Source organism: Amphiprion ocellaris, chromosome 8, assembly GCF_022539595.1.
Source record: "Amphiprion ocellaris isolate individual 3 ecotype Okinawa chromosome 8, ASM2253959v1, whole genome shotgun sequence".
In the NCBI taxonomy this organism is placed as follows: domain Eukaryota; kingdom Metazoa; phylum Chordata; class Actinopteri; family Pomacentridae; genus Amphiprion; species Amphiprion ocellaris.
Genome location: NC_072773.1, coordinates 17658738 through 17666864, shown reverse-complemented (window position 1 = coordinate 17666864; position 8127 = coordinate 17658738). Strand labels below are relative to the sequence as shown.

Sequence of the window (8127 nt, the reverse complement as noted above, 5' to 3'; positions counted from 1 at the left end):
ACCTTTCTGGAGTGTTTTTCACAGCCTCCTTTACATTATTTCATCATATGGCACGTTTTTACAACATGTTGAAAAATCGACATTTTTTTTTCGACATACTATACTATGGCGTTTTTTTTGCGCCAAAATTCATGATGATTTTTTTTTCAAAGAAAACCTTTCTGGAGTGTTTTTCACTGGCCTCCTTTACATTATTTCATCATATGGCACGTTTTTACAACATGTTGAAAAATCGCATTTTTTTTTCGACATACTATACTATGGCGTTTTTTTTGCGCCAAAATTCATGATGATTTTTTTTCAAAGAAAACCTTTCTGGAGTGTTTTTCACGGCCTCCTTTACATTATTTTATCATATGGCACGTTTTTACAACATGTTGAAAAATGACATTTTTCGACATAGTATACTATGGCGTTTTTTTTGCGCCAAAATTCATGATGATTTTTTTTTCAAAGAAAACCTTTCTGGAGTGTTTTTCACGGCCTCCTTTACATTATTTCATCATATGGCACGTTTTTACAACATGTTGAAAAATCGCATTTTTTTTCGACATACTATACTATGGCGTTTTTTTTGCGCCAAAATTCATGATGATTTTTTTTCAAAGAAAACCTTTCTGGAGTGTTTTTTCACGGCCTCCTTTACATTATTTCATCATATGGCACGTTTTTACAACATGTTGAAAAATGACTTTTTTTTTTCGACATAGTATACTATGGCGTTTTTTTTGCGCCAAAATTCATGATGATTTTTTTTTCAAAGAAAACCTTTCTGGAGTGTTTTTCACGGCCTCCTTTACATTATTTCATCATATGGCACGTTTTTACAACATGTTGAAAAATGACATTTTTTCGACATAGTATACTATGGCGTTTTTTTTGCGCCAAAATTCATGATGATTTTTTTTTCAAAGAAAACCTTTCTGGAGTGTTTTTCACGGCCTCCTTTACATTATTTCATCATATGGCACGTTTTTACAACATGTTGAAAAATCGCATTTTTTTTTCGACATACTATACTATGGCGTTTTTTTTTGCGCCAAAATTCATGATAATTTTTTTTCAAAGAAAACCTTTCTGGAGTGTTTTTTACGGCCTCCTTTACATTATTTTATCATATGGCACGTTTTTACAACATGTTGAAAAATCGCATTTTTTTTTCGACATACTATACTATGGCGTTTTTTTTGCGCCAAAATTCATGATGATTTTTTTTTCCAAAGAAAACCTTTCTGGAGTGTTTTTCACGGCCTCCTTTACATTATTTTATCATATGGCACGTTTTTACAACATGTTGAAAAATGACATTTTTCAACATAGTATACTATGGCGTTTTTTTTGCGCCAAAATTCATGATGATTTTTTTTTTCAAAGAAAACCTTTCTGGAGTGTTTTTCACGGCCTCCTTTACATTATTTCATCATATGGCACGTTTTTACAACATGATGAAAAATCGCATTTTTTTTCGACATACTATACTATGGCGTTTTTTTTGCGCCAAAATTCATGATAATTTTTTTTCCAAAGAAAACCTTTCTGGAGTGTTTTTTCACGGCCTCCTTTACATTATTTTATCATATGGCACGTTTTTACAACATGTTGAAAAATGACATTTTTCGACATAGTATACTATGGCGTTTTTTTTGCGCCAAAATTCATGATGATTTTTTTTTTCAAAGAAAACCTTTCTGGAGTGTTTTTCACGGCCTCCTTTACATTATTTCATCATATGGCACGTTTTTACAACATGATGAAAAATCGCATTTTTTTTCGACATACTATACTATGGCGTTTTTTTTTGCGCCAAAATTCATGATAATTTTTTTTCCAAAGAAAACCTTTCTGGAGTGTTTTTTACGGCCTCCTTTACATTATTTTATCATATGGCACGTTTTTACAACATGTTGAAAAATGACATTTTTTTTTCGACATAGTATACTATGGCGTTTTTTTTGCGCCAAAATTCATGATGATTTTTTTTTCCAAGAAAACCTTTCTGGAGTGTTTTTCATGGCCTGCTTTACATTATTTCATCATATGGCACGTTTTTACAACATGCTGAAAAATCACATTTTTTTTAGACATACTATACTATGGCATTTTTTTTTGCGCCAAAATTCATGATTTTTTTTTTCAAAGAAAACCTTTCTGGAGTGTTTTTCACGGCCTCCTTTACATTATTTCATCATATGGCACGTTTTTACAGCATGCTGAAAAATCACATTTTTTTTCGACATACTATACTATGGCATTTTTTTTTGTGCCAAAATTCATGATGATTTTTTTTTTCAAAGAAAACCTTTCTGGAGTGTTTTTCACGGCCTCCTTTACATTATTTTATCACATGGCACGTTTTTACAACATGTTGAAAAATGACTTTTTTTTTTCGACATAGTATACTATGGCGTTTTTTTTGCGCCAAAATTCATGATGATTTTGTTGTCAAAGAAAACCTTTCTGGAGTGTTTTTCACGGCCTCCTTTACATTATTTCATCATATGGCACGTTTTTACAACATGCTGAAAAATCACATTTTTTTTAGACATACTATACTATGGCATTTTTTTTTTGCGCCAAAATTCATGATTTTTTTTTCAAAGAAAACCTTTCTGGAGTGTTTTTCACGGCCTCCTTTACATTATTTAATCATATGGCACGTTTTTACAACATGTTGAAAAATGACATTTTTTCGACATAGTATACTATGGCGTTTTTTTTGCGCCAAAATTCATGATGATTTTTTTTTTCAAAGAAAACCTTTCTGGAGTGTTTTTCACGGCCTCCTTTACATTATTTTATCATATGGCACGTTTTTACAACATGTTGAAAAATGACATTTTTCAACATAGTATACTATGGCGTTTTTTTTGCGCCAAAATTCATGATGATTTTTTTTTTCAAAGAAAACCTTTCTGGAGTGTTTTTCACGGCCTCCTTTACATTATTTCATCATATGGCACGTTTTTACAACATGATGAAAAATCGCATTTTTTTTCGACATACTATACTATGGCGTTTTTTTTGCGCCAAAATTCATGATGATTTCTTTTTTCAAAGAAAACCTTTCTGGAGTGTTTTTCACGGCCTCTTTTACATTATTTCATCATACGGCACGTTTTTACAACATGTTGAAAAATCGCATTTTTTTTCTTGACATAGTATACTCTGGCGTTTTTTTTGCGCCAAAATTCATGATGATTTTTTTTTCAAAGAAAACCCTTCTGGAGTGTTTTTCACGGCCTCCTTTACATTATTTCATCATATGGCACGTTTTTACAACATGTTGGAAAATCGCACACACGCAATCACAATCGCAGCCACACAAACACACTCTAACACCGGTTGAATAAGCACTTTTTTTTTCTTTTTTTCCCCAGATTTGAAATCCATTTCAGATGTGGCCTCATCTCGACTCTTGGCTGAGCTTTCAGTCCTCTGAATGAAAAAGCTCGCTGGAAGCTTTCACACAGGTGATTTCATGACAGAAAGTATCTATCAATGAATATCTAACCGCAGAGGTTCTCGTTGGGTTTGAGTCCGGTTCAATCCCTTCAAGCCGCGAGCGGTCGGCCTTCTGAAGAGAAGTGCTGACGCTCGAGTGAAAAGAGGGAGTTGTAATGCCGTTTGACGCTGTCAGAAAATGGACTCACGTGTTCAATGTGATCATTTGCTTTGTACCTGTGTGTTGCAAGCCGTGCGAGTTTAGCACATGAGCTCTCTCACAACTTTACTTTTCAGACGCTTGACATAACATGTCGCTCTAAAAACGTCATAGTATAGCCTTTAGTCCACAAAACGTTGTTATGTCCCGGCTGTCTGAAGTAGGTGAGGAGCAACACAAAAACAGTCCACATGCTGGTTTCCAGAAGGTTAGACGAGTATTTATTTGAAAGAGTAAGTTTACAACAACACAACATGTGACGAAGTTAAAAGCAAATGGGTGTTAGTAAAATAAAAATAAATAAACAGAACTAAAAGTGAACTTCATGTTGACATTGATGGGCATTCCAACCAGAAACAAAGTAAAAGATAATCAATATGAAAAAAAACTCTTTTGTTCACCTCTTCTAGCTCAAAAACACACCGCAGTGGCACCATAAACTAAAACTACCAATGGGTTTCTTGTTTTCCTTTCTGAACAATTCAAAGGTTCCTCTCTATCTCCCCACACATCCACCAACCACTGGAACACATCTCCAAAGTTCTGCTGGGCCAGCTCAGCTTCCCCTCAGAAGAAGTGCCGCCACCTGCCAGATGAAGGAGCCTTTTGAGAGGCAGCTGGCATCGTGATTGGACTGTACTTTGGTCTGTTCCAATCCAGCTTCAGCTCCAGAGACGGCAGGCGGGACGAGTCAACGGAGGCCGGGTGGATGAAGGCATGCAGCTGAGTACAATCCAGAAAACAACAGAGGAGGAGTGCAGCGGCCCAGAGCCAGAACAACCAGAGTAGCATCGTATGTCTCTTAGAAAACATCATAGTATAGCCTTTGGTATGAAAAAACGCCATCATATACATCGTATATTGTACAAATAACAAGTCAAAGGAAAGAGACATACATTGTAGAATTGTAGTAATTGTGGGCTGACTGATTTACTGATTATCAGTATTTTATTTTTTACTGATTTATGGTAATAAATACATTTAAAAATGGCGCTACTTTGGCTCTGAACCTTAATCTACCTGTGGTCGCTCTGTCTTCTGGAGTGATTTGATTGGTTATACGTCAAAAATAAAACTCCTTTTACTTAACATCTGTAAACAAAACAAAAACGTATCAACAAAGTTTCCTGTTTGAGTTTGTGTTCTTCTAAGTTTAACTCCCAAGATTTTAAATACTTTCATTTACTGCAAATGAATATCTACTCCAAATGTCTCACTAATAATCATTGTCAGCCTTAAAAACCCACAAAACACGCCTCTATACTCGACCACACTTAGTACAGTCCGGTTCCCCCTTCTATAAATCTGCTTGGAATCTTCCACTTCCTGTTTGTCAAAGTGGCCTTCTACCTGGACAGGTTTTGTTGGAGCTCATGCAACAAACATTTTGGGTAACTGCACTTTAATATGGATGGATGACACTGAATTAGAGTTTGTTTTAATGAGACTGAGTTAAGATGTGTAGCTCTGTCATTAAATAGGAAATTATTTCTCAGAATTCACAGAGAAAAGTCTGAAATGTTTGCTAGGTTAGCGTCCCACATGTTCTTTGGCTCAGCTAAAGCTAACTCTCTCCAACTTCTGGATCTCTTGAGTTGCTTGTTGTTAAATTATCTTGCTAGAGGTGCTGAAGCTCAGAAAGTCTGAGATGTTTGTTCAAAATAAGCTCATTCTCAAGTCTTATCTGAACTGTCCTCTTTTGTTTGAACTTTCCCTAAACTTAGGAGTTAATGACAGAGCAGCACATCCAGACTCAGTCTCATTTATGTAGAGATTAAACTTCAGTGTCATTCATTGATGTTATAGTGCAGTTTTTCAAATGTTTGTTGCACATGCTCCCGACCAAACCAGTCCAGGTGGAAGACGATGTGAAGAGAAAGCTCCAGAGGATGAATATCACACATTTACGTTGGAAATAAATGTCCTTTAATTAGACATTGTCATGCAAAAGTTGAATTTCCCTTTAATGATGTTCAAATCTTTGAGTGTTTTGTTGATGTTGGTTTCTAAATGTTTTTTGACACTCGGCCCCAAAGATTAAAACCTCCTACGGCTCACAAGCTGCAACAATTCACACATTATCAACTATCTTTCTGACTAAACTAAGATAAAAAGTGAAAAACTGCCTGATTCCTGCATCATGAATGTAAATCTTTTTGGTTTTTATGACAGTAAACTGAATATATTTGGGTTTGACATTTTATAAACCAAAACAAGAAATGAATTAGTGGAGAAAACAATCAACAGATTAATGGACAAAGAAAATGTGTTTTCCAACATTACAAGATACATACAATTTGAATTCAATTTTATTTATATAATGCCAATTACAGGTCAAATTGTCTCAAGACATCTTATTTTTATATTTTTTTGTCATATTTAAAATATGACAAAGTAAGAACTTTAAACCTCTTGACTAATCCAATTGATTATTTGTTTTTTAAGAGACGAATCGACAACTAAAATAATTTTCTCCACTAAAACTAATAAACATGAGGTCAAATAGAAGGAACACTTTTAAATACTGCAGTCCCACGATGACAAGAATAAAGTTTGTCAACAAAAACTAAATCTGCTGGTGGATTCCATTAAAGTCCTAATAAATGATAATAAAGTGTGATACTAAAGGTTTGTGGTGCTAAAAATCTCCAAGTAAAGATATCAAGTTGAACATCTGGATGGAGGTTGATAAAAGTTGACCTCCCTTCATTTCTCTGGAGTCGACTCCATGGATTTTATGGATGGTGGTTAAAGACCTGCTCTTCTAGTCATCTTCCTTCTAGTCGCTGTAAAAAGTCACTCCATCCTGGCCGACTTCAACACCTCTTCATGACAACTTGTTCTGCCTCCGACCTGGTGGAAACTCCAGAAACTCGGGAAAACCCATGGAGACTCGAAGAACTCGTGGAGACTCGAAGAACTCGTCAGGCGGGGGAAGGTGTGGTGGGTGGTGGGGGGAGGTGGGGGAGTAGAGGGGGGAGGCCGCCACCCACCTCCCCGCCTACTCTCCGCCCTGACTCCACCCAGACTCCGCCTTGGCTCCACCCATGTGGTCACTTCAGAAACTACGATGCCAAAGGGACGACGAATTTATTTCTTTTTATCTGATCTGTAGCTCAGTGAGTTAAGGATTTGCCTATGGAGCTGCAGGTCGCTGGTTCAAGACCAGACACTTCTTAAATTTTATCAAAATCCTGACAAAGACAAACAAAGAAAAGGGCCACTGGCGGGTCTTGAACCTGCGACCTTCCAGTTGGTAGTCCATCTTCTTATCTCCTGAGCTATTCGCTCAGATACTAATTCTTCTTTTTTTTGCGCATTTATCATCTATTTTTTGTCGTTTTCGAGTTTTTTTTTTAACTCGAGTTCCGTCTTGACCGTTTTTCTCAGGAGGCTGGACTTCAGCCTTTCTTCTGGTGGGTTGAACCTTCAGTTCCAAGACTTTCCAAGCCTCCAGACCTCCCAAGTCCTCAGGACCTGAGCTTTCACACAGTCTGAGGGCTGAAATTTTCTAAGTCCCACAGTAGTTCTCTGTTAGTTTGAACCTTCAGACAGTCTGAGGACTGAAATTTTAAAAGTTTCTCAGTACTTCTCTGTTAGTTTGAACCTTTCCACAGTCCGAGGACTGAAATATTAAAAGTTCTTGAGTAGTTCTCTGTGAGTTTAAGCTTTTAGACAGTCTCAGGGCTGAAAACCTAGAAGCTCTTGAGTAGTTCTCTGTTAGTTTGAACCTTTCGACAGTCTGAGGACTGAAGTTTTAAAAGTTTCTCAGTACTTCTCTCTCAGTTTGAACTTTCTGGTTAACAGAAGTCTTAAAACTTGTGACCATGAGTCTTGATTTCACATTTAGACCATCCGAGTTCTTCTCAGACCTTCACCTGTGGGTTTTTTTAGAAATCCTCAACAAACTTTGATTCTCTTCACTGAACAGTAAAGTTTGTGGAGATCAGAAGGTAACATTAGTTTGATCAACGCCTTCAACTACTAGTAGGCTTTATCTGGAAAGCAGTTTTCTGAAATGAGTTCTTAGTAAATGTGTCCACATTCAAACCAAGAACACAGAATGAGGAAATGTTTGAAGAAATAACTTGATGTTTTCATTTCAGACTAGAAAACACTTTCAGACTTTTATCTGTTTTTGCTGTTTTTGATCGTTTTATTGTCTCTTCTGTTTAATTTGATCTTCTAAAGTTTAACTGGTGTCTTTTCAAATGTTTTGTCTTTAGTTTGATTCTTCTTAAATGTTTAGTTTTGCTCTTTTCTCACCTTTTATTCTTTTCAAATGTCTGATTTGATTTAGAAATGTTTTGTCTTTTTAATGTTTTTTGTTTTTTCAAATGTTTTATCGGCTTGTTTGAAAAATTTCCTTTTCTTTCCCAATGTTTAATTTTTCGATTAGATCTTTAAGGTTTTTCTTTTTAAATGTTTTACCACCTTTTAATGTTTAATTTTCTATTTAAATGCTT

General features: G+C 35.8%; 1 long non-coding RNA gene across 1 annotated transcript in view; it reads left to right on the top strand.

Moving 5' to 3' along the window:
- Positions 1 to 4657, top strand: part of LOC129349543 (uncharacterized) — an 8102-nt gene extending 3445 nt beyond the window's left edge. Inside the window, exon 2 of the long non-coding RNA XR_008602586.1 lies at positions 4150 to 4657. This is a non-coding gene — a long non-coding RNA (uncharacterized LOC129349543). The remainder of the gene's footprint in view (positions 1 to 4149) is intronic.
- The last annotated feature ends 3470 nt before the right edge of the window (positions 4658 to 8127 follow it).